Source organism: Canis lupus, unplaced genomic scaffold, assembly GCF_011100685.1.
Source record: "Canis lupus familiaris isolate Mischka breed German Shepherd unplaced genomic scaffold, alternate assembly UU_Cfam_GSD_1.0 chrUn_S1812H2009, whole genome shotgun sequence".
Taxonomy (NCBI): Eukaryota; Metazoa; Chordata; class Mammalia; order Carnivora; family Canidae; genus Canis; species Canis lupus.
The window spans coordinates 2942-25870 of record NW_023330670.1 but is presented as its reverse complement, the minus strand read 5'-3'; the positions used below and the strand labels follow the sequence as shown (position 1 = coordinate 25870).

Genomic DNA, 22929 nt, shown 5'->3' with positions numbered 1-22929 from the left:
ATAACAACTAACAGAGACACCTCCATTGCCCACACACTGCTGCCTTAATTATGGGAAATTATCTCCAGCCATTTTTGTCTTAATAAAGGAAAGAAAAAACCCACAAGATTTCCAGAATTAACCTACATTTTTGGGAAATGTCTTTCCCTTTACACAATATGGATTCGGTTGGCTGAATTTATCATAAAAGACCAGTAGACTAGAATGTAAGCATCCTTATTAGCTTAAATTGGAATCACTTGTTATGCATTCTATTCATTCATACAGGGACTATCTCATGTAACTAGGCAAAAATTAAAAGTCTGTGACCTATCCACCCCTTAATTCATTTTTTGCCTTTTTATACCATGTACGCCATGTTTTATGCCACACATTCCTTTTTATTCCATGTGGTCATTCAGTTGTGCATTCCTTTAATATGCAACCTAGGCATTGAATGCAATGAAATGTCTCCTAGAGGCTTTCTCCAAAGCTGTCTTTTATAGCTATTAGTCAAATCGCAGATGAAAAACAGTTCCTAAAATAGACTTTGATTTTTTGCTGAAAATTTGTTCTAATTTATGGGACTACATTAAAATTTTTTCTAAAACTATAATTCACAAAGTGTATCTTATCATATTCAGAAAAATGCTGGGAATGCTTAGAAAAGTTTTTCCCTAGGTAACATGAATTTTGGTTGTGTCATGAGGTTTTGTTAATATTTAGTCTAAAATGCCAACCACTGAGTGATGACGCCAGTTTTCATTAAGAAAGATAATACATCTTGTAACTTACCCAGTAGTGGCCACTCACGCTCTGCGCAGTAGTAGGCACTGTTGTTCTTCATGTCCTATGTATATGCAAGAGAATGTCAACTCATTGATTCCAAGATAGTAACCTCCTATATGCACAGGAATCAGAGACCTTAGACAGAAGCATTCCTGTGATGTCTGCATGTCCTAATCACGTGTGTGTTCAGAGCCATCCCTTGCATTGAAAATGAGCTCTCCATGGGAATGCTTGGGTGGTTCAGCAGTTAAGCATCTGCCTTCAGTCCAGGGCATGATCCTGGAGTTCCGGGATGGAGTCCCACATCAGGCTCCCAGCATGGAGTCTGCTTCTCTCTCTGTTTATGTCTCTGCCTCTCTCTGTGTCTCTCATGAATAAATAAATAAATAATATTAAAAAAGAAAGAAAGAAAGAAAGAAAGAAAGAAAGAAAGAAAGAAAGAAAGAAAGAAAGAAAGAAAGAAAGAAAGAAAGAGAGAAAGAAGAAAGAAAGAAAGAAAATGAGCCCTTCAGGAGGAGAACCATTTCTGCTTTTGGTCAGATCTTTAAGTTCTGTCTCTGTAGGACATTCAAACTGAAGGTTCCAATGAAGTTGTTCTTGCTGATTTTTCTTTTATTGTATACTGTAGTGTTTGAAGGGATTAACTTTTTATTTATATATTTTTTTAATATTTTATTTATTCATGAGAGACACGCAGAGAGAGAGAGAGAGAGAGAGAGAGAGGCAGAGACACAGGCAGAGGGAGAAGCAGGCTCCATGCAGGGAACCCAACTTGGGACTGGATCCTGGGTCTCCAGGATCACGCCTTGGGCCAAAGGCGGTGCTAAACCGCTGAGCCACCCAGGCTGCCGGGGATTAACTTTTTAAATATTATTTTTCATTGCATTTAAATAGAAAATGTCTAATTTCTTAAGAAGAGGTGAACAAGATTAATTTTTTGCTGCTATTGTTTTTAATGTTTTCTTTATCCTACCTTGTAGCCTCTCAGTTACTATGCAACTCCTTTAGCTTGAAGTTCTGTGTTTTCTGGAAAGGATTTGAAAATACAAATTCAAAAAAAAAAAAAAATGAAAATACAAATTCACAGAAGTTCAGGTCAGAAAAGACCTTAGAGATCATCTGACACCCTCATCATAACCTTTGTTCGAAGGATATCTGATCTGGAACAAAGAGACCATAGAGGTGGAAGCTGAGTTTGTGATGAAGCAGGGGTAGGGGTGGGTGCTGCAGGTCACCCTCACACTTTGCCCCTGCTACTGCAAAGTGCCTTTGAAAAGTACCAAGGAATTCAACCACTTTTCTGGGGCTTGAAATCCTTTTTACAACTGCATATATATTTCTCATCTTTTGAAGATAAACCCTCTATCTTGAAATAAGTCTATGATGCTGTCTCAAAAACACAAGCACTGTGAAAAATCAACACTACTTTACATTGTTGGGTTTTAACAATAATTTCTGTGGAAGAAAATGAATATGAATGGATATTCAAATCTGAAATGATCCATCAAAGGTTTTCATTAATAATATTCAAGGAAGTATGATACAGAAACCTGGAAAGATCATGATTTGGGGGAAGGAGAAAAAAGGATTCAAAAAGATGCAATCAGACCATTTCATCCAAGCAAGGATGAAAGTGGCTTAGTTCCTGCCTCCCTAACCAGTTCTGAAGGCTGTTAGCACAGCCCTGGCTTTCCTGGTGCCTCTGTCACTTTATCATTAGTATTTTCATGGCTCTATTTGGGGTACAATAATGGCAGCATTTCCCAAAGGAGATTTCTGTATTTTATTTAGATATGGGGCCCATTCTTCTTTTCTGCATTCCCCATCCAATTTTTTAAAATCTCATGGTATGTCATTTGACCTATGGACTAAATTCTGAATGACAACAGAACTGGATTGGAACAGGGGTTCAGCTATCTATATTTTAAAACTGAATTTAAATTACAAATATAAAAATATCAAATGAGAAATATATCATAAAACATTTTATAAATCATAATCAAATTATATCAAATATTCAGTTTGATAGCTACTAATTTTACTTAAGTAAAATTCAAACAATTGTTAATCTTTGGGTTCTCTTCATTTGTTAATGTACGACATAAGAAACCCCAGTGTTTTATGTCCCTAAAGCACTCATATTATTAAGTGATTACTCAAATTATAAAGCATTCTTAAATTACTTAGATCTAATTAGATTGCCTGAAACTTGTTGATAAACGTAGAGAAGGTTAAGGAAAAAATATTTTAAAAATCTGTCCCTGGGGAGAAAAAAAAATCTGTCCCTGGGATCCCTAGGTGGCTCAGTGGTTTGGCGCCTGCCTTTGGCCTAGGGTGTGATCCTGGAGTCCCGGGATCGAGTCCTGCGTCGGGCTCCCTGCACGGAGCCTGTTTCCCCCTCTGCCTGTGTCTCTGCCTCTCTCTCTCTCTCTCTCTCTCTCTGCGTGTCTCTCATGAATAAATAAAATCTTTTTTAAAAAAAATCTATCCCGGGTACAACCAAAAGAAGTTATTGACATAGGAAATAACCAATTGGAAGACTATATTCTGCAGACTAACTTGATCTTCTCAAGTATGTCCACCCTTAAAACAAATGCCAAATAATATATTAATAGGAATATATTATATTTTGTTCATTACAGTGAAATCACATATCTGTAACAACACAACTTTTGTGTATATTTACTTTGTATTGTGATTTTTGATAGCCCTAATATCAACCTAAGAATATACAGCATTTAATATATCTAATTGACTGACTTTATAAAATGTAGTTTTAAAACTAAAGGCAACCTTTAACATATCTCATCAAATACCTGAAGGGTGTGAAACCCAGACCTAAAGAGGTAAAGTGATTACCACTCTTTTACTTTAATATCACTCTTCTACTTTAAGTTTTGATGGCTGAAGGGTGAAGCCCAAGGCCCTTCTCAGCAGGACCCCATTCTACTTTAAGAGTTTCACTTTTCTTTCCCAACCTCCTTCCTCTCTCTAATCTGACACCACAGCAGCCTACTGCTCACCAAGCACACTCTGGACTAATGTTTGCCTCTGGCTTAGCTTGTGCACTGCTCAAAATTTCATTCTATGACCTCCGTCCCCCCACAGAGTGAACAACCCCCATCCCTGTGTAGCCTTCCTGAATCCTGCCCTTTTCTCTGGTATTTATTATTCTCTTCTGTGTTCTAGAACATCCTACATTTAACACTGAAACACTGATCACATACTGTTACATTATTTCATAGGTCCCCATAGTCTCATGCTGAACAGGAATTGGATAATTTTTGTCTTTTTAATCCCTAAACCTTAGTCTGGTCTTGAATCATAGTAGACGCTTTGTAAAAATGTGTTGAAGTGATGAATGTGTACATGCAGAAGTCAATGAATGTATGAACTAGTTAATGAATGAGCAGACAAGCCAACAAAGGAATGAACGAATAGGTCAAGTTCCTCAACCTAGGCACGGTTAATCTTAGGCAGGATAGTTCTTCGTTGTGGGTAAGTCTTTCCTGTGCACAGTAGTATACTTAGTGGCATCCCTGACCTCTACCCATGGATGCCAGTAGCAGCCTCGTCACCCAAGTTGTTACCATCAAAAATGTCTCCAAGACGTTGCTAAATATTCCCCAGAGGGTAAAATCACCCATGGTGGAGAACAGCTGAAATACGTGGAAGGCTGGCTGAATGCTACGATTCAGTGGGAGGGCGGAGATTAGACTCTGGTCTCTATCTGAGCCCAGAACTTTTTTCATTACGACTTAGCTCCACTAAGATGCAAGTTTATTTCTTAGCCTTCTCATAAGACATTTTTAAAACTGGAGACCAATAAAAGAATTTCAGAAGTATAATTTGGGGGACAAAGTATTAAAAGTATTACAGTAGGAGTAAAGATATGCCTTCTTTAATGTCAACTAATCTGGTTGACATTACTTTCTTTAAATGGCGTTTACCTGTAGTCGATATCATTAAATGGTACTTAGTTGGCCCTGCCTGAAAGTTGTTCCTACAAGGCATATGGTTTTCAAAAATTTTCTAAATGCCACTTCATAGCACCATCTTGTGGATTTTAGGGGAATTCACTGATTTCAGTTTAAAATGTCTAGTTATTTCTCCAGAAAAAGAGAAAAAAAGAATCGAAAAACTATAAAAAATTAGGACATCCTTTGCTTATTGAAATATTCTACCAAACTCTGAATTAGGGACTTCCTAAAGTTTGATTTTTTTACTTTGGTGTTTGGCCAAGATTTCTATTTGGCTTCAACCATAGCCTCCCTTTAGCCTTTGGAATGTCAAGTAGCCACATACCTATGTCAACATCATCATGTCTGCATCATGTACAATTAGTAAAGCAGGGGCCATATGCCAACAAGGAAGGCCATTCTAATGTATTGGTTAACATGAATATTCATTTTGAATGTACAGATATAACTTGGATTAAGATTTCCTTATACGCTGGAACTATTGGAAGAGCAAAATGTTGCAAAATTAGGGAAGATTGTGAAAGCTGATAATGTTATATAGAAAAAGAATAAGAATTTTTAATTGTGAAATTGAGAAATAGATCGACAGAAATATGAATATTTGTGCCTGTACCAGACCAAACTTTAAAAATTCCATTACCGACATTTTTTTAATTGTAAAAGTGTAATTGTGATTACATTTCACATTTCTTCTTCTTCCAACAGTTCATTCTATTATATCTAGCTTCAGCATCTGACAATTGTAATACTAAGCTGTTTGGCATTCAGCCTAAATATGTATTTATATAAATCTATTCTAAATCTAAAAGGAGAGTAAAATGAAAAGAAGATTATGTACAACATAGTATATTTGAAGTTTCTTCTCTTTTTCAAAATGTAAGTTTTCCTTTCTGACTTGAAAGAAAATATTCAGCACAAGGTATCAGGAGCACCAAATGTTAAGGGCAGTGTGGGAAGCCTACATGGGATTATTGATATAGAAAAAGCATTTATATTAATTACATTTATAATTAAATTCTAATTTTATAGGCAAATGCTCAATTGGTTATAATTCTTATTTGTTTTTCCCATCTTAATAGACAATCGTCCTCTCTGTCTCCCTGAAAGTAAGCAAAGCCATACCCTGAAAGGTTTTGTTACTTAATCATCTCCTTTGTTCATCTCTTCAAATGGAAACACCAAGAATGGCTAACGAGGTTCAGCCAAGGGCAAGTGGGTATCCAAAGTCCATTCTTCTCTAAGTTACCCTTATTTTGGAAAACAGGAGAAGGCAAGAGTGTTAAAAAGAGAACTTTTCCTGCAGGAATCTTCACATAATCGTTTTGACCCCAAAGTAACTATTTTATGTTACAAGAGAGTAGACTACTTTGCTTGCCTGTGTGCCTTAAAATAGAGCCCCAGCAGGTGGATAAAGGCGGTGAAATCTAACAACCACAACGACAATAATTGTAATGGCATTCAGGTCCCACATTACTTCTGTAAGAAGATCATCAATGTTATGAATAACACATTTTTGGTTTTGAATTGATACAGCTATGTCCCTGATTAGTAATACTGCATAGTGAAAAGAACTCTGGGCCAGTGATCAAGAAGCCATGTGTTTATTCCGGCCTGTCAACAAGTGTATAACATTAGACAAATGGCTTAGGCTCTCTCTCTGCTCCTCAGTTTCCATATCTGTAAAATGAGGGAGTTGGACGAGGAATCCTATCATGTCCTTTCTAGTTTAATAGTTAAGTTTCTATGAAGTGCCCTATTGGGTAAAAACATAAACCCATTTTCATATTCTTTCTGAGAGTGGGAACCACAGGATGAATTGAATAGTGTTGCCCTGCACAGTTTAGGAATCTAACAAGATAAACCACCTATTCCTGAAGAGGTCCTACAGAGCATTTACTACCCAAGGTATAAGTTTTCCACAATGCAAACAAGATTGGGTCTCACCACATGGTATATTGTCTTCTTGGATATGTACAACAGCCACTACAATTTTAATGATTAGGAAATCCATTTTTATCTTTATTTTCTTATTATTCTTGTCTTGGGGTAGTTTATTCTGTTTTTCTTAATCTGGTGGGGATTTTTTTTGGTGGGGAAGGGGTGAGCTATTACTTCAGGAAATGGCTTTATCTTTCTAAACCTATCATTTTATCCTGACCTGACACAAGTCATTCCTGTGAAGGTGTGATGCTTCTTTGAATCTTTTTGTTTTTATTGTATTAATTATGTCTTCCTAGAAACAAGTAAGAGCTTCTGAACTTTCTCTTTAATATGATGGCTGTTTAAAGATAAATGAACTACCTCAGTCCAACATTTATGTATTCCTAATGATTCAGGTTATCTCTTTTATTCATTGCTGCAATTATCATTTCTGTATTTTCTATATTTAATTCAAAGGTAAACTAAAAACATTTGAGACGAATTTGGTGGGTTCCTTTGTGCAACCTTGGTCAAACATGGTTTTGGTAGTGAAAATCCATGTGTAATATTCACTGGAATCAAAACTATTTGAGTCTGAGAACTTAATACACATATACGTACACGAAAGTTATCTATTTGAGAACTGAGGTCAGTGAAATAACCTAGAATCTGAGGCAATAAGAAGTGAGAAGGGACATTTTAATTTAAAAAATTTGTTTTAAGATTTATTTATTTGAGAGAGAGAACAGGAGCCAGAGGGGCAAAGGGAGAGAGAATCTCAAGCACACTGCACTGAGCAGAGAGCCCAAAGTGGGGCTCAATCTCATGACCCCAGGATCACAACCTGAATTCATGTCCTGAGATCACCACCTGAGCTGAAATCAATCAAGAGTTAGAAGCTTAACCAACTGTGCCACCCAGGCACCCTGAAGGAATAATATTTTTACGTAATGCTAATGTCACACCCTACTCTAACCTCTCACCTACTGAATAATACACTAACTTCATAAAACCAGAAGTCTGAGGTGTTTTATATTGAACATTTGTGGCAAAGGTAATGAGCCAGTTAATCTCAAAGTTAGGCATGATTTACTTTGAGATTAACTGGCTATAGACACATCATAATGAACAGTTTTGGGGACAACCAACATAACTTTTTTTTTCTTTTTGGTATTGAACATGAAATTATATTCTCAAGTATTCTGGTAGAAATAATCAGTCAAAATATTTTTGATAAATGAACTTCACACCATTTCTATGTCTTTATTAATACTACCCATTTTAGTATTTTATGACATTTCCTAATAACAATTTTATTTCTATTTAATATTTAAGAGAAGCTTTAAGTTCTCTTCAAGTTATCTTATACACATGTTATTTTTATCTTATTTACAAATTAAGCACATTTAAATTACTAATCTACTTTTAAATTTTAAATGAGAAATGCTTTTAAAAAAAGCAACAGGAATTAGACATCGAATGCCCAAAATATTGAAAACATAATCCCTTTAAAAATATCCACCATCTCTCTCCTCCTTCTCCTTCTAATTCAAACTAGTTAGTTTCCTTTGAAGATGTCTTTTGCCAATGTTTCTGCAAACTATTTTTGTTTGAAAATTTCAGGGTGGAATAGTTTTTTAGATGAAGGAAACTGTATTTGCAATTACAGCTTATAAAGTAAAGAAAACCATAAAGTTCCTTTGGCATCAGTTTGACTCAAGGTCAAAATTAGATTTCCTCTTCCTATAATATTTGAATTATAAACCTCTCTTCTTGTAAGTAGATTTGAGAGGTCAGATGGAAACTGTAATACATTGTATGAATACGAGAGTTATGGTACAATTTGAAGTGAACAGCTCACTTAATTTTGGCTTTCTTCTGTTACAGTATGATTTTTCAGTCTTAGTACCAAACACACAGTGGGTGGGTTTCAATTGTACAATGATGCCATTGTGTATTTTCTTAATTCAATAAAAAGATAGGCTTAAAAATTTTCAGATTAACACTATTAAAGATTGGAATTATTTATTTTCACAGCAGGCTGTGTGGTGATAGTGATGGTTAAGAGTGCAAAGAAAGGTATTGGGGCCTACCATGCAACAGAATTGTTTATTACGTGCTATGAGAAAATTAAAAAGATCCCTGTAGAGAGATAATTCCTGCCCTTGATGACCCTATAATACATAGCTTTTTTTTTTTTTTTTTTAAGTTTTCAAGCCAAATATTTGTAAATCAATCTCAATGAAAATACTCTTTGAGTAGGAAAACATGAGGATTGGACTGGAAAAATCACCTCATTTCCTCTCATCAACTCTTATTTGAATGCATCACATTACTTATGATGGTGCCTAAAGACACACTGAGAATTCAAACTCATTTTACCCTAATTACTTAATATATATATTAGACTGTTTATTTATGAAGTTACAAATCACTGAGCTGAAAAAGACTTGAAAAAAAAAATCCTCTGAAGAGGGAGGGAAAAACATGTGTCCCTTGTTAAAGAATTAGACTTTAAGAGAAAAATAAAATCATTAAACGGTTTGCTATGGTCTGAATGCATCCTCATCGAACTCATATGTTGAAAAGCTAATGCCCACTGTGGTGGTATTAGCAGGTGGAGCCTCTGGGGTATGATTAGGTCATGAGGATGGAGCCCTCATGAATGGGATTAGTGCCCTTACAAAAGGATTCAGAGAAGTCTACTGGCCTTAATTTGGAAGGGGGCTTCATAGAACCCAACCACACTGGCACTCTGATTTCAAACTTCCAGTCTCCAGAACTGGTGTGAAACAAATCTCTGTTGTTTATAAGCTCCCCAGTCTAATGATATTTTTTAAAGATGTATTTATTTATTTTAGAGGTGGGAAGCAGGGGCAGAGGGAGAGAGAATGGTTTTAAAGCAGACTCTGTGCTGAGTATGGACTTGGACCAGGAGCTGGATCTCATGACCCCAGAGACCATGACCTGAACAGAAACAAGAGTTGGCCACTTAACCAGCTGTGCCACCCATGAGCCCTTGGTATTTTTAACAGCAGCCTAAATGGACTAAGATAAGGTTGTGAGGCCAGAACTAAGATTAATTTTATTTGACAGATAAGTCTGGCTTATGCTCAAACAATGAGAATAATGTAAAAGCACTTTAAAGTAATAAATTCCAGTGCCCAATGAGAGGGCCAAACCTAAGTCTTCTGCAAATGGTAGCAGTAAGTGGGTTTCCGAAGCTATCTTGGTTACTTGGTTACCTTCCCACTAACCTCCTTGACTTCCTCAGCCCTCATCTAGCTGAATGTCAAGATGTGCTGAGGATAACTTGAGCTTTGGGTAAACATAAGCCTATGCTCCCTAGCTTTCCCCCGAGATTATTAAAAACCTGTTATCAGTGATATGATAATGATTTACATCATGATTTATTGCATCTAGAGCTAAAAGCAATTTTTGTCATGAAGACAAATCTTTTCAAAAATTTTCTTAACCTACATGATATGAGTAGGCCCTTCTAAGATTAGACTATGTATTGGGCAATATAAATGTTTATTATGTCACGCTTAAGTGGAGGGTTGTGTGTTTGCTGACTTTTCAAGTTTCAAGCATAAAAGTAGAGAAGAGTATGATGGATCCCATGTACCCAGTTTCAACCACTATCAACATGAGTAAATTTGATTTCATCTATACCTCATCTATTTTTATTTCATCTATACCTCATCTATTCCTCTCCACTTTAGCTCTCAAAGTATTATTTTATTTTATCTGTAAGATTTTATTTATTTGAGAGAGAGAGAGAGTGCATGAGCGGGGTGGGGTGGGGCAGAGGAATAAGCAGTCTCCCCGTTGAGTGGGGAGCCTGACCCACGGCTCCATCCCAGGACCCTGAGATCATAACCTGCGCCAAAGTCAAACACTTAACCAACTGAGCCACCCAAGTATCTGATCAAAGTATGATTTTAAAGGAAAGCCCAATTATCATATTTCATCCATAAATTTAAGAAGAGATTTCACGTCAATAAATCAATGGTCTCTCCACAACTTACAACTACTGTGGAAAAGTTCAGGTTGCCCAAGTGGCCATTTGTTCTCAAGAATCCTTGATCCCAGCCACAGTTCTGTTCTCTCAAACATCTTCAATGTGTATACTTCCTATACCACTCACTGTCAGTGGGATTACCTTCAGTTTACCCATAATTATTAAGGTTAATATGGCAATTTGATTTAAAATATATCTAGAAGAATCACTGCATATTCATTCATCTATTCACTCATTTATTCATTTAATAAGTATTTGTGATTCTAGACACCAGAGGAGCAGTGTTGAACAAATTAGACAAAGAACTTGTTCTCCAAACTTATATTCTAGAGTTTTGATTTAAAAAAAGACAACCATTATGTAGAAGAGTACTTCTTTGTATGAGCATTGGTGTTCCTGATTCTACTTTATTTTCCCTTTGGGAAACTCTTTATATCCTCCCAACAAGCCCACACATTTTATTTAAGAGTTAACAAGTTTTACATATGTCTATTGCTTCCTTGGTCCCCCAGCTCCCACTGCCTGCCCTATATATAGATTGCTCCAGAAAGGTCTGGGAAAAATGTGAATGACCACATCTTCATTTCAATTAATAAAGTATTAATAGGAAAAAAGTAACCTGTGTCTCAAATTCATAGCTTTGAAAATGAAATTTCTACATAATTACATGACAGCATTCAGAAAATATGTATGCCTCTACATATAACTGTATGATTTAGTAACTATGATGTGTTATTTTAAAATGAATGACTATGCAAAATCAGTTCCCTTATATATCAATCTCTAATTTTATAAACTAGATGGTTAGAGCTACAAAAGTTATCACTGTTTTTTGCAACATTGAATACTAACTCAAATTCTTTAGAAAGCCATCTATAGTACTTTGAATTTTTGTTGTTCCAAAATGGCCTTTCTTTCTGGACAAGTACTTGATAGAGAAAAACTCAATATTTAAGCACGCAATATATAGCTGTCATTAAAAAAAAAAGTAAAACAATAAGGACTCATAGAAGTTTTCTCCCTTTTAGATTTAAATTAATGTGGTTTTAGCTGTTTATTCTTACTTCCTCAGTCAACAGAAATTAAATTGTAATATGCTATCAGGCCTGTTCTGCCATTGTTTCCTTGCAGATTGAGAATAGAAATGATTTCTAATTTTAAAGATTGAAAAGATTTAATAACTGGATGAATTATATTTTAAAATTCCCATTAATTTATTTTCAAATGAGGAAAACCCACAACTGGGAGAACTGATTATTATGGGGGGGGGGGGGGGGGGAAGGCCTTGATTTGTAATTGTACCCAAATATGAAAGCCTACATTTTGTAAGCATAAAGATTACATTCTCTTCAAAAGATTTGCAAATTCTCATAGGCACATAACTTAGAGAATGAGAAGATTGTAATTTGAAAAATTACAGATTTCATTGTTTTTTTGATGTGTGAAACCTATAAACAAATATCAAGAGATTGTATTGCAAGACTGAAAATCCCTTGTTTAGTTTTGTAAGGGACATTGCCCTATGTGGGTTACAACCCTGACTTAAAAGAAAAATGCAGAGTAATGCAAAAGACACTCTAATCACTGCATCTAATTACAAAGAAGAATACACAGTAAAAAAAATGTAAGTATTCTTGGGCAGGCGTGTGGTCTAGTGGTCAGAGCATGAGATTTCAAGTCAGTAGTCCTAAATTTCTATTTAAACACCACTTCTAAATTTCTCCATGACTTTGGGCATGACATGAATTTTATTTTTAAATATGAATCTGAGATTCATGCTTGATAATTATAAAGTAGTCTTTTAATCCTCTATTAGAGGTATAACCTAATGCTATAAAAATTAACAGAAGGACAGGTGTTTTCTTGACTTCTTGGTAATAAAAAACTTACTTGACAGAAAGTCTAGGTAAATATAAATGAATTCAGAAATGTTTTCTTTACCGTTTCCCAGTAGCACTACTATACTCGTGTGTTATTTCAAAATTGGTTCAGGGCATTACTTAACAACCAACTCACTGATATAGTGACTAATTCTGATAACTTTCCTCTAAATTGCTCCTTTGGTTTTGAGGAAATAGTAGTCCTCAATGGAGCCAACGCTGCTCTTTTTATACTAATTGTTATTGTCACTCTAAGGAACTTGTACTCCACCGTGATGTGCCTGCTTTGTGTTTTGTTTATGTGTAGTGTTTTTAAGTGTTCCTCCAAGTGTAATAAGTACAGACAAATTACCATGTAAGTTTTCTTTAAACTACTGCTAGATTTCTAGGGATGAATGTAGGTAAGTGATTCAAATTCTAACATACATCTATAAATCAATTAGCACAGTAATTTTCTCTGGGAATAATTAACATTTGAATTCAAGGAATGTGACCTGACTTACAGGACTGTTTCTTTCTCTCTCTCTCCTTTTTTCTTTCTTTCTTTTTCTTTCTTTCTTTTCTTTCTTTCTTTTTTTTCCTTCTTTCTTTCTTCACAGAGCTTAAGTACTGAGAATACAATAATTTTCCCAAGTAAAATAATATTCTGATTTGCTTTTTAGTTCTTAGTTTAGCTAAAGAGTATCCTTTATCATTGGGAGAATCTACCCAGTCTAATTTACTAATATAGCCAGTATACAAATTAGAAACAATGAGCAAAATCAGGAATATCATGGGGTATTAGTACAGCATGCAGTAAGGTTATACAACATGTGGCCAAAATCTCAACCCCAACAAGAACCTTCAGTGTCTGACCTATTACACATTTTCCAGGCAAGAAGTGAGCTTTAAAAAACAGCAATTTATCAAGATAATGCCTCATGAAAGGAAATGGAGACCATTATAAGGAAAAGTAAAAACAGCTTAAGGACAAATCTTGTTTTATGTTTCCCTGATTAGAAATGCAGTGTTAGAATGCCTTGCTAAAGTACTTAGAGCATGATTATATGGTCCAAATCTCAGGTGAGAAATCAGAGGTTAAAGGATCAAATCCTGACAGGGTCAGTTTGGTCTTCTGGCATTATATAGAAGGAAAATTAGAATGGAGTTTTCACTAAATTTGTCCTCTGGGGGGATCTTCAAATGGAATCCTTGTGTAGTGGCTTTTAGTAGCTCTAATAGCTTCAGAGAATGCCTCTAGATTTTAACATTTATTTATGTTAAATTAAAAAAAGGGGGAAATCCAACCTATAAGATCCTGAAATTAAAGTTATCTATTTTTTTTTTATAAAACTTGAACATTTAGGAAAATATTAGTAGTTTCTATTTAAATGCAGAAATTTCGTCTTGCATTAAGTCCACTGAAGTCCACTTTGCAATTTGCTCTTTGGACCTGTTCAATGCATCTTGCATTCAAAAACAATAACAAGAAAGAGCAATTTCCTAAAATTTGTTACATTAGTTATAAAACACTACATTTCTCCTTTTTAAATCAAAATATTTGATTCTTCATGTTCTCTCCTCTCCGGGTTTCCAAATCCAACCCTACTTTACCTATCCACTCCTAAATATACAATAGATACAGATTAAAAACGACAATATCTTCTTACACGTGTGATGCTGTCCCTCTGAGAAGAGCAAGGTGGAAAAAATATTTTTAAATCATGGGAATAAATTCTGCTATGACAGAATTCGGTATAATGGGTCAACTTCTAGAATAGGGAATGAAGGATTTTCACTTCATTCTTCAGAAGATATTTTTCTAAGTATCAATTATAATGATAAACTGTGATTCTTTGACTGGCTTAGTTGATACTTGAACTTTCTCCAAGAGTTCATATTTCCTCCCATTAGTCCCAGTTTTATCCAGCATTACAACGTAATTCTTGCATTCCAATCCTAAATCTGCTAGAGTACTTTAAACGGATATAGGACATTTGGCTTGGTGCAATAGAGCCAGAAACCTGGAAACTGGGAAAACAGAGTTCCTCTGTTGTCTCAATGTATTACTCATCCTATAAAATTCAAATTTGTTTTTGACATAGCAAAAGTTATCTCTAAAAAGTTACCATAGAATCATAAATAATTATCTTAACAGCGGATTTGTCATTTTCATTTTGAGTTTATTTTAAATTTGAAGTGTGCTACAAACAATTCCTGTATGATTGCTAAGCACAAACAGAATTTTAATAGCTATAACTGAGAACCAAAGAATGACAACATATGCATTATTATTAAATATTACATTCTCATTGTTGATTTATCCTTTTGAAATAATACCAAGTATAGCTTTGTTAGCTTTACAATCATTAACATTTACATGATAGAATTTGTTAAAATCTAGAAAGCAGTTCAGGGTGTTATGGATAGACATTCAGACTCAGACTTTTATTACCATCCTCAATATTCAGTTTCTAATTTGCGATTTAAGGTGGTGTCTCTACCTCTAGCTACTGCATTCGTAGTCCAGATAGCAGGAAGAAAAAAAAAAGAGGCATTTCCCACACAGAACAATGCATTGTAAATTTATGACCAAAACTTGATCGTGGTTCTTTGACGTAATTAGTATATTCATAATTTTTAATTCTTTGTCATTGTATTGATTATACATTTTCTATATTAAAAGATAATTTTCAAGAAAAAGTAAACTCATGACTCACAACAAAGCAATCTTGAGAAAGAACAAAGCTGAAGGTATCACACTTGCTGATTTTAAACTATATTAAAGGGCAGCCTGGGTGGCTCAGCAATTTAGCGCCGCCTTCAGCCCAGGGTATGATCCTGGAGACCTGGGATTGAGTCCCCACGTAAGGCTCCCTGCATGGAGCCTGCTTCTCCCTCTGCCTCTCTCTCTCTCTCTCGCTCTGTCTCTCTCATGAATAATAAATAAAATCTTTAAAAAAAATAAAATACATCATAAAGTTCTAGTAATCAAAACAATATGGCATTAGCATTAAAAACAGACACATAGATTAATGGAATAATAGCCCAAAACTAAGCCCATGCATACACGGTCAACTAATTTATGACAAAGGAATCAAGAATACATAATGGAGAAATAAATGATCTCTTCAATAAATGTTATTAGGAAAACTCCACAGCTACATGCAAAAGAATGAAACCGGATCACTATCATACACCATACACAAAAAATCACTGAAAATGGATTAAAGACTTGAACATAAGACCTAAACCATAAAAATCCTAGAAGAAAATATAGGCAGTAAGATCCTTGATATCAGTCTTAAGGACAATGTTTTTTCAATTTGATACCATAAGCAAGGCAACATAAGCAAAATAAACATGTGGGACTACATCAAACTGAAAAACTTTTGCACAGAAAAAGAAACCATCAACAAAATGAAAAGACAATCTACTGAATGGGAGAAAATATTTGCAAATTATGTATCTGATAAGGGATCGATATTCAAAATATATAAAGAACCCGTACAACTGAATAGCAAAAAACTAAACAACTAAAAACATGTGCAGAGGATCCGAATAGACATTTTCCAAAGAAGACGCACAGATGGTCAAACAGATACACGAAAAGATAAATCACCACAATGAGATGTCACCTCATCCCGGTTAGAATGGCTATTATAAAAAAGATAGGTGGGGTGCCTGGCTGGCTCAGTTGCTACTCTTCATCCTGGGATTGTAAATTTAAGTCCCACATCGGATGCAGAGATTACTTAAAAATAAAATCTTTATATTAAAAAAAAAAAAAGACAAGCAATAACAAGTTGGGATAAGGATGTGGAGAAAAGAAAACCCTTTTGCACTGTTGGTAGGAATGTAAATTAGTGCAACCACTATGGAAAACAGTGTAGACGTTCCTCAGAAAACTAAAATTAGAACTACTATATAGGGCAGCCTGGGTGGCTCAGCGGTTTAGCGCCACCTTCCCACCAGGGCCTGATCCTGGAGATCCTGGGATTGAGTCCCACATGGGGTTCCCAGCATGGAGCCTGCTTCTCCCTCTGGCCTGTGCTTTTGCCTTTCTCCTCTCTCTCTCATGAATAAATAAATAAAATCTTAAAAAAAAAAAAAAGAACTACTATATAATGCAGCAATTCTACTTCTGGGTAATTACCCAAAGGAAACAAAAACACTAACTTGAAAAGATATCTGCACCCCCACGTTCACTGCAACATTATTTACAATAGTTAGGATATGGAAGCAACCTAAGTGTCCATCAATGGATGAATGGAAAAATAAAATGTGGTACATATATATAATGTAATATTGTTCAACCATAAAAAAAGAAGGAAATTCTGTCATTTGCAACAACATGGATGGATCTTGAGGGCATTATGCTAAGTGAAACAAGTCAGACAGAAAGAGACAAATATCTCAGTCATATGTGGAATCTAAAAAAAAAGAAAAAGAAATTGAAGTCATGATACAGAGAACAAATTGGTAGTTGCCAGAGATAGGAGCTTAGAGATGGGTGAAATGGGTAGAGGTGGTTAAAAGGTACAAACTTACAATTATAAGATAAATAGGTGCTGGGGATATAATGTCCAGCATGGTGACTATAGTTAATAATACTAGATTATATATTTCAAAGTTGCCAAGAGTAGATTTTTCATTACAAGAAAAAATTCATAACTATGAGTGTTTATGGATGTTAACTAAGTTTATTATGGTGATCACTTCACAATATATACAAGTATCAAATCATTATGTTGTGTACCTGAAACTAATATAATGTTTATGTCAATCATAGCAATAAAAAAGTAGACATATTTGAGTGAGTTTAATCGATTCATGTTTTTATAGTTTGCAGTATACTAGGAGATGAATATAATCCCATATATATGGTAACATTATATCTGATAGCTATTTATGCAACATTTATGTTTTTTTTAATTTTTATTTATTTATTTGAGAGAGAGTGAGACAGACAGAAAGAGCATGAGCTGGTGAGGAGGGGCAGAGGGAGAGGGTGAAGCAGACTCCCTGCTGAGCAGGGAGCCTGGGGTGGCCCAATCCCAGGACCCTGGGATCATGACTGGAGCCAAAGGCAGATGCTTAACTGACTGAGCCACCCAGGCATCCCTATTTATGCTACATTTAAAACATGTACCATGCCACAGTTCTTAAAATCCAGAGTAATGGAGGTAGGCATGGACTCTTTGTGTTACCAGCTGAATGACTTTGGCTCAAACCTCAGTTTCTCTACTATAAAATAGATTTAAGAAATCTAACTCAATAGATTTTTATAGAATTAATAATAAATAATAACATGTCTATGAAAAAATAGACCACAATACTGGATGCACACAATGTGCACAAAAAGGTTAGTTACTTCACTACTTTAGGAAGCTGAGCTACAGTAGTAGAGCAGTGGCTTTTTTCTTTTTTTCAATTTTTCCTTCCTTCCTTCTTTCCTTCTTTCTTTCCTTTTTTTCTTTCTTCTTCCTTCTTCCTTCCTTTCTTCTTCCTCCCTCCCTCCCTCCCTCCTTCCTTCCTTCCTTCTTCCTCCTCCTTCCTTTTTTACTTTACTGTACCTAAGAATGACTGTGGGGTTATTAAACATGGAGCTTTCTGGGCCTTATCCTTTGAATCTGAATACTTGGGTTTAGAGCAGAAAAGTGAGGAGGATGACTTGATGTAGGTAGTCCCTAGATTTCTCTTGAGAAAGAAGTGGTTCAGGTGATAGTGTATCAGGTGGTGATAGATATGAGGCCAGTTGATCCCTGACCTAATTTGCCTTTCTAACAGACTTAACATATGGCTTAAGGCAAGATATTTCCGTCTACCCTTCCTTTGGCTATCTGTAAACAAGAATGTAGAGATCAAGTCTATTGGCTTCGCTCCCAGGGGAAACTTTTGTAAGTTTCAAATAATATAATAACTTATATTTTTGTTAAATTTTCAAATGATTGCCAAGAAAAAGGAGAGTTAAATTTTAAAAAGGAGTAAAACCAAGAGAAAATGTGTTTGGCAAAAGGCATAAAATTATGTTTGGAATGAGACAGGACAAAAATTGAAAAGAGATTGGAGACAGGCAAAACAAAGATGCAGCAAAAATAGGGGGCAGATTAGCAACCAAATACTAAATCTCTTATGTTTATTTTGGGAATTGGGGAATTAATAGCTACACACTCAGAAAAAGGAGGGAGTTCAAAGGAAAAGTAGCGAAAGGTATAGGGAGAAATAGAATGGATACACAAGAGAGGAAAACTGAAGATCAAATGCAAGAAAAGAAAGGCAAGGGGGTTCTGAAATTTGTCCCTTGCCTAATTATTACCTTAAAATCCATAAAAGAAAATTCTGCTGAGGGGAAAAAAACTAAGCAGAATTTCTGAAGGGAAGAGCACAGAACTTAAAACCTAGAGGGCAATTTGTAGTTGGGAGATTTCTAAGTCAGCAAATACCCACACAAGGATCTCATTGAAGGAAATTCGATTATAAAGTCACGAGGGATGATTTAAGGCTCTTTTATTGACTCAGATGCCAGGATGAAAGACTGACTTTCAAGAATAGACTGATTTTTTAAGAAATTTTAAAAATATTTGTGAAGGGAGAGAGAGAAGCTTCTGGCTGTTAATGCTATTAGAATAGCATATGGCCTTTTTAAATGAACATATTATTTATAACAAACTGATAGGAAGGGATCACATAAATGGTAAAAATCCTGAAAAAAGTTGAATGGTAAGAGAAATTATAAATGTGTAATAAAACATCTATAGCCAGGTAATTTATTAGTTTGTGCTTGTCCTCTCTTTATTTCCTTATATTTTTCTTTCTCCATTTCAAGCAGACAGTCATGCTTTAGATTCCCTTTGTCAGGGAAGTTTTGTGGCTATAGTTCCCTTTGTCAGGTTGAATTCAAACGCAAAAGTTGCATATATTCAAACTCTTTCCATCTTTTGTAAAGGCTGAAATTCATAAATAATATTACGATAGGAACCCCACTAGAGGGGCAGCCCGGGTGGCTCAGTGGTTTAGCGCTGCCTTCAGCCCAGGGTGTAATCCTGGAGACCCAGGATTGAGTCCCACATCAGGCTCCCTGCATGGAGCCTGCTTCTCCCTCTGCCTGTGTCTCTGCCTCTCTCTGTGTCTCTCATGAATAAATAAATAAAATCTTAAAAAGAAGGGAACCCCACTAGAGAGGACAGAAAGAAAAGTATGAACTGTGCCAGTTGAGTTTTGAAATGTTCTACAGGGTTCCTATGGGTGAAAAGGGCAGCAGTACTTAATCACTGTTGTGCTTTTAATAGCTGTCAATTTATTCAAGTGTAATGTAAAGTTACTTTTTTTTTAAGCTTTGAGACATAACTTGGAAATCGAATAAATTCACTTTATTGTGAATTTTTAAAATTATGAAGTAGTTCATGCTTATAAAAGAATATATGTATAGGTGCATATATACACATATATAAACTGATACATATAAAATAATGCATGATTTAAAGAACAACAAAATAAACATCCATATAACTACCACCCAGTTTAAGAAAAGGAACATTACCTTCGAAGCCTTCCAGACTCTCTGTAATCATCCTATCACCTCTTCCAGAAGTAGCTACCTATTTTATTTTTGTGTTTACAATTCCTTTGCTTTCCATAAGTTTTATCTACAAATGAGTATGTCTATTCCTAAGTCATATTTAGCTTGATATGACTTTGAACTTATAGGATATCATACTTTATGTTTGTCTGTAATTTGTTTTACTAACATTACATTTCTGACAATCACCTAAGTTATTGCATCTGTATAGTTCACTCATTTTTCACTGCTATATACTATTCCACAATTTGAATAAACAACAATTTATATACCCATCCTTCTGTCAATGAACATCTTGGTTGTTTTCAGTTTTTGTCTTGTTTTGTTAAATGTTTTTTTGTTTTTGTTCTTGTTTTTTCAGAAAGAGGGAGAGAGAGCACATGCCTGAGCAGGGAAAGGGGCAGAGGGAGGTATAGAGAGAGACTCTCAAACAGGCTCCACACCCAGCAGGGAGCCTGACATGGTGCTAGATCTCACAACCCTGAGATCATGATCTGAGGTAAAATCAAGAGTGAGACACCTAACTGACTGAGCCACCCAGGCACCCTGCTATGAACATTCTTAAACACATCTCTTAGTGTATAGATGTATGAATCTTTCTTGGATAAATAACTGAGTAGAATCACTAAGTTGTAAGGTACAGCAGATTGTGTTCCAAAGGATTCCATCACTTTACATTCTCTTAAACAAAGTGGTCTCCATCCTCCCCAGACTTTTGATATAGTCAGACTTCCTAATCATTATCAGTGTACTGGGATGGGAAGTAAAAATCCTTTATAAATCACATTCATTCATTCTTTGATGAATGTTCAATTAATTCTTAAGTTCAACAGATTAAAATTCCTTAAAAAGTTAGTCTCCATTTACACACATAAAAATAAGCCTTTTAAACTATATTGACAAATTTAAGACATCTGATTATCTCTGCTACTTTACATGACTGACAAGACAAACTTACAATTCAACAAGCACTACAGCTGCTTAAAAATTCCCCCAAAACTTAGTGGCTTAAAACAACTAAAATTTTGTTACGTGGGGTGATTTTTATAATCATAAATTCAAGCAGAGATTGGCTAAGAGGCTCATCTACTCCATCTAGCTTTGACTAGGTAGCCACTTGGTGGTATTCAGCTGATTGTTGAGCAGAGTTGGAGAGTGAAAGACAGTGTAACTCACTCATCGTGTCTGAATATGGATGTCTAGAAGGCTGGACTTAGGTGAACACTTTCCCATGCAGTTTCTCCTGCAAAGTAACCAAACTTCTTACATGGCTGCTCAGGAGGCCCCGACAGAAAGAAGCCCCTGAGCTTTTAATGACTTAGCCTCAGAAGTTCCGGAATGTCACTTCCACCAAATTCCATTAATTAGGCAGTCACTGAGTCCAGGCTAGATTCAAGAAGTAAGGAATTCAACTCAACCTCTCAATGACACAAATTTCAAAGAATTCGCAGCCATCTTCAATCCACATGGTAAGTAAGTTCTGCTCGCTAGGTCAACCCACAACCCTGTCTAACCCTATTTAACCTACAACCTTGTCTAACCCTGTCTACATTATATTCTAGAATTTGGTTTCCCAGAAAATCATGTGTGGCTAGGTATCTTTTTGAGTTTCACAGTTTCCTAATTTTTACTGTAAACATTATAAATTTAATCACCTGATCTGGGAAAATAGGATTCTGAACTTCTTACCCAGGTTGCAGTTAACCTCTTAGTATGTGACAACTTAATTTAATTTCATACACCATCACTACCCCCAATCTGGCTTGTATGGATTTACTTAAATTTTGTTTTTAATCTGCCTCTCCAGTCACAATTTTAAAATCATTGCATTACATTCTGTATTGGGAAAGGTCAGAGGTCCACAGATCCCAGAGTGTCCATGCCAAGTATATGAAAATGCATCAACAGGCATACAGGTAGACGGGATTGGGGCCATAGGAGCTATTAACTAGCAAAAGAGTCTTATTCCCAAAACATGCAGCAGAGTTGCCAGATCTGAAGGATGGCTCATGGGTTGGGCAGTGGTTATTTCAGTACTAAGCAGAATGAGCCAATAACTTAAATCTACTTTTCTGGAGGGGTCTCTAAGGTAGCGGCTTTTGTACAGTTCTCAGGGGAGGAGGTTGGGGAACCCAGTAATAATTGAGAATGAATTACTCTCCAGCTTTATTAATTTGAGGCTCAGAGGTAAATTTAAATTAGCTTAAAAAAAATAGTGTGGTATTTTCTGCAGACCTGAGTTTGTGGATAAAGATTCCCACTGGCCTCAGCCATAGCTATAATACTAAGTACCAATCCTTTCACTATTCCTTGGTGAAAATTCCGTCTATCATCCCACCTACCACCTCAAGCAGCTATTATAAACTTCTACCATTCTCCTCAGGGCCTCAACTCTTACATTCTCAACTGATGTTCTTGTTCCCAGATTTCCTATCCATCTTCTCCTAAACTTACCGATGCCATATGCATTCTTCCCTCCAGGGTCAGAGGAAGAAGCATTCCTCTGTCAGGAGAAGTAAGCTACTCCTCTTTAAAGCTGATTACCCTCCTGCCTTCTCTAGTACCTAGACTATCGATACTGTAAATTTCTCCAATCTGTTAGCCTCATCTATAAACTGGTGTGAAATCTTTTCCAGTCTTAATAAAATTTGTTTGGTCCTAAGTTCCCCTCCAACTATTCTGCTTCATCTCTCTCATTTTCATTGCTGAGTTTCCAAAAATACTTATTCTAAACTATTCCATGTCTTTAGTCTCCAATCCACTGTAGCCTGGCTTTAACACCCTTCCTACTTCTGC

The 22929-nt window shown here is 35.6% G+C and overlaps 1 long non-coding RNA gene across 2 annotated transcripts in view; it reads right to left on the bottom strand.

The window, feature by feature from the left end:
• The window catches only part of LOC119878675, a 28088-nt gene extending 6654 nt beyond the window's left edge, over positions 1-21434 (bottom strand). Inside the window, exon 1 of one of the 2 annotated variants that reach the window (XR_005387064.1) lies at positions 21310-21434. This is a non-coding gene — a long non-coding RNA (uncharacterized LOC119878675). Of the gene's footprint in view, positions 1-774; positions 999-21309 lie in introns of those variants that run through there. The other variant, XR_005387066.1, reaches the window with a different exon arrangement.
• Positions 21435-22929: the final 1495 nt, after the last annotated feature.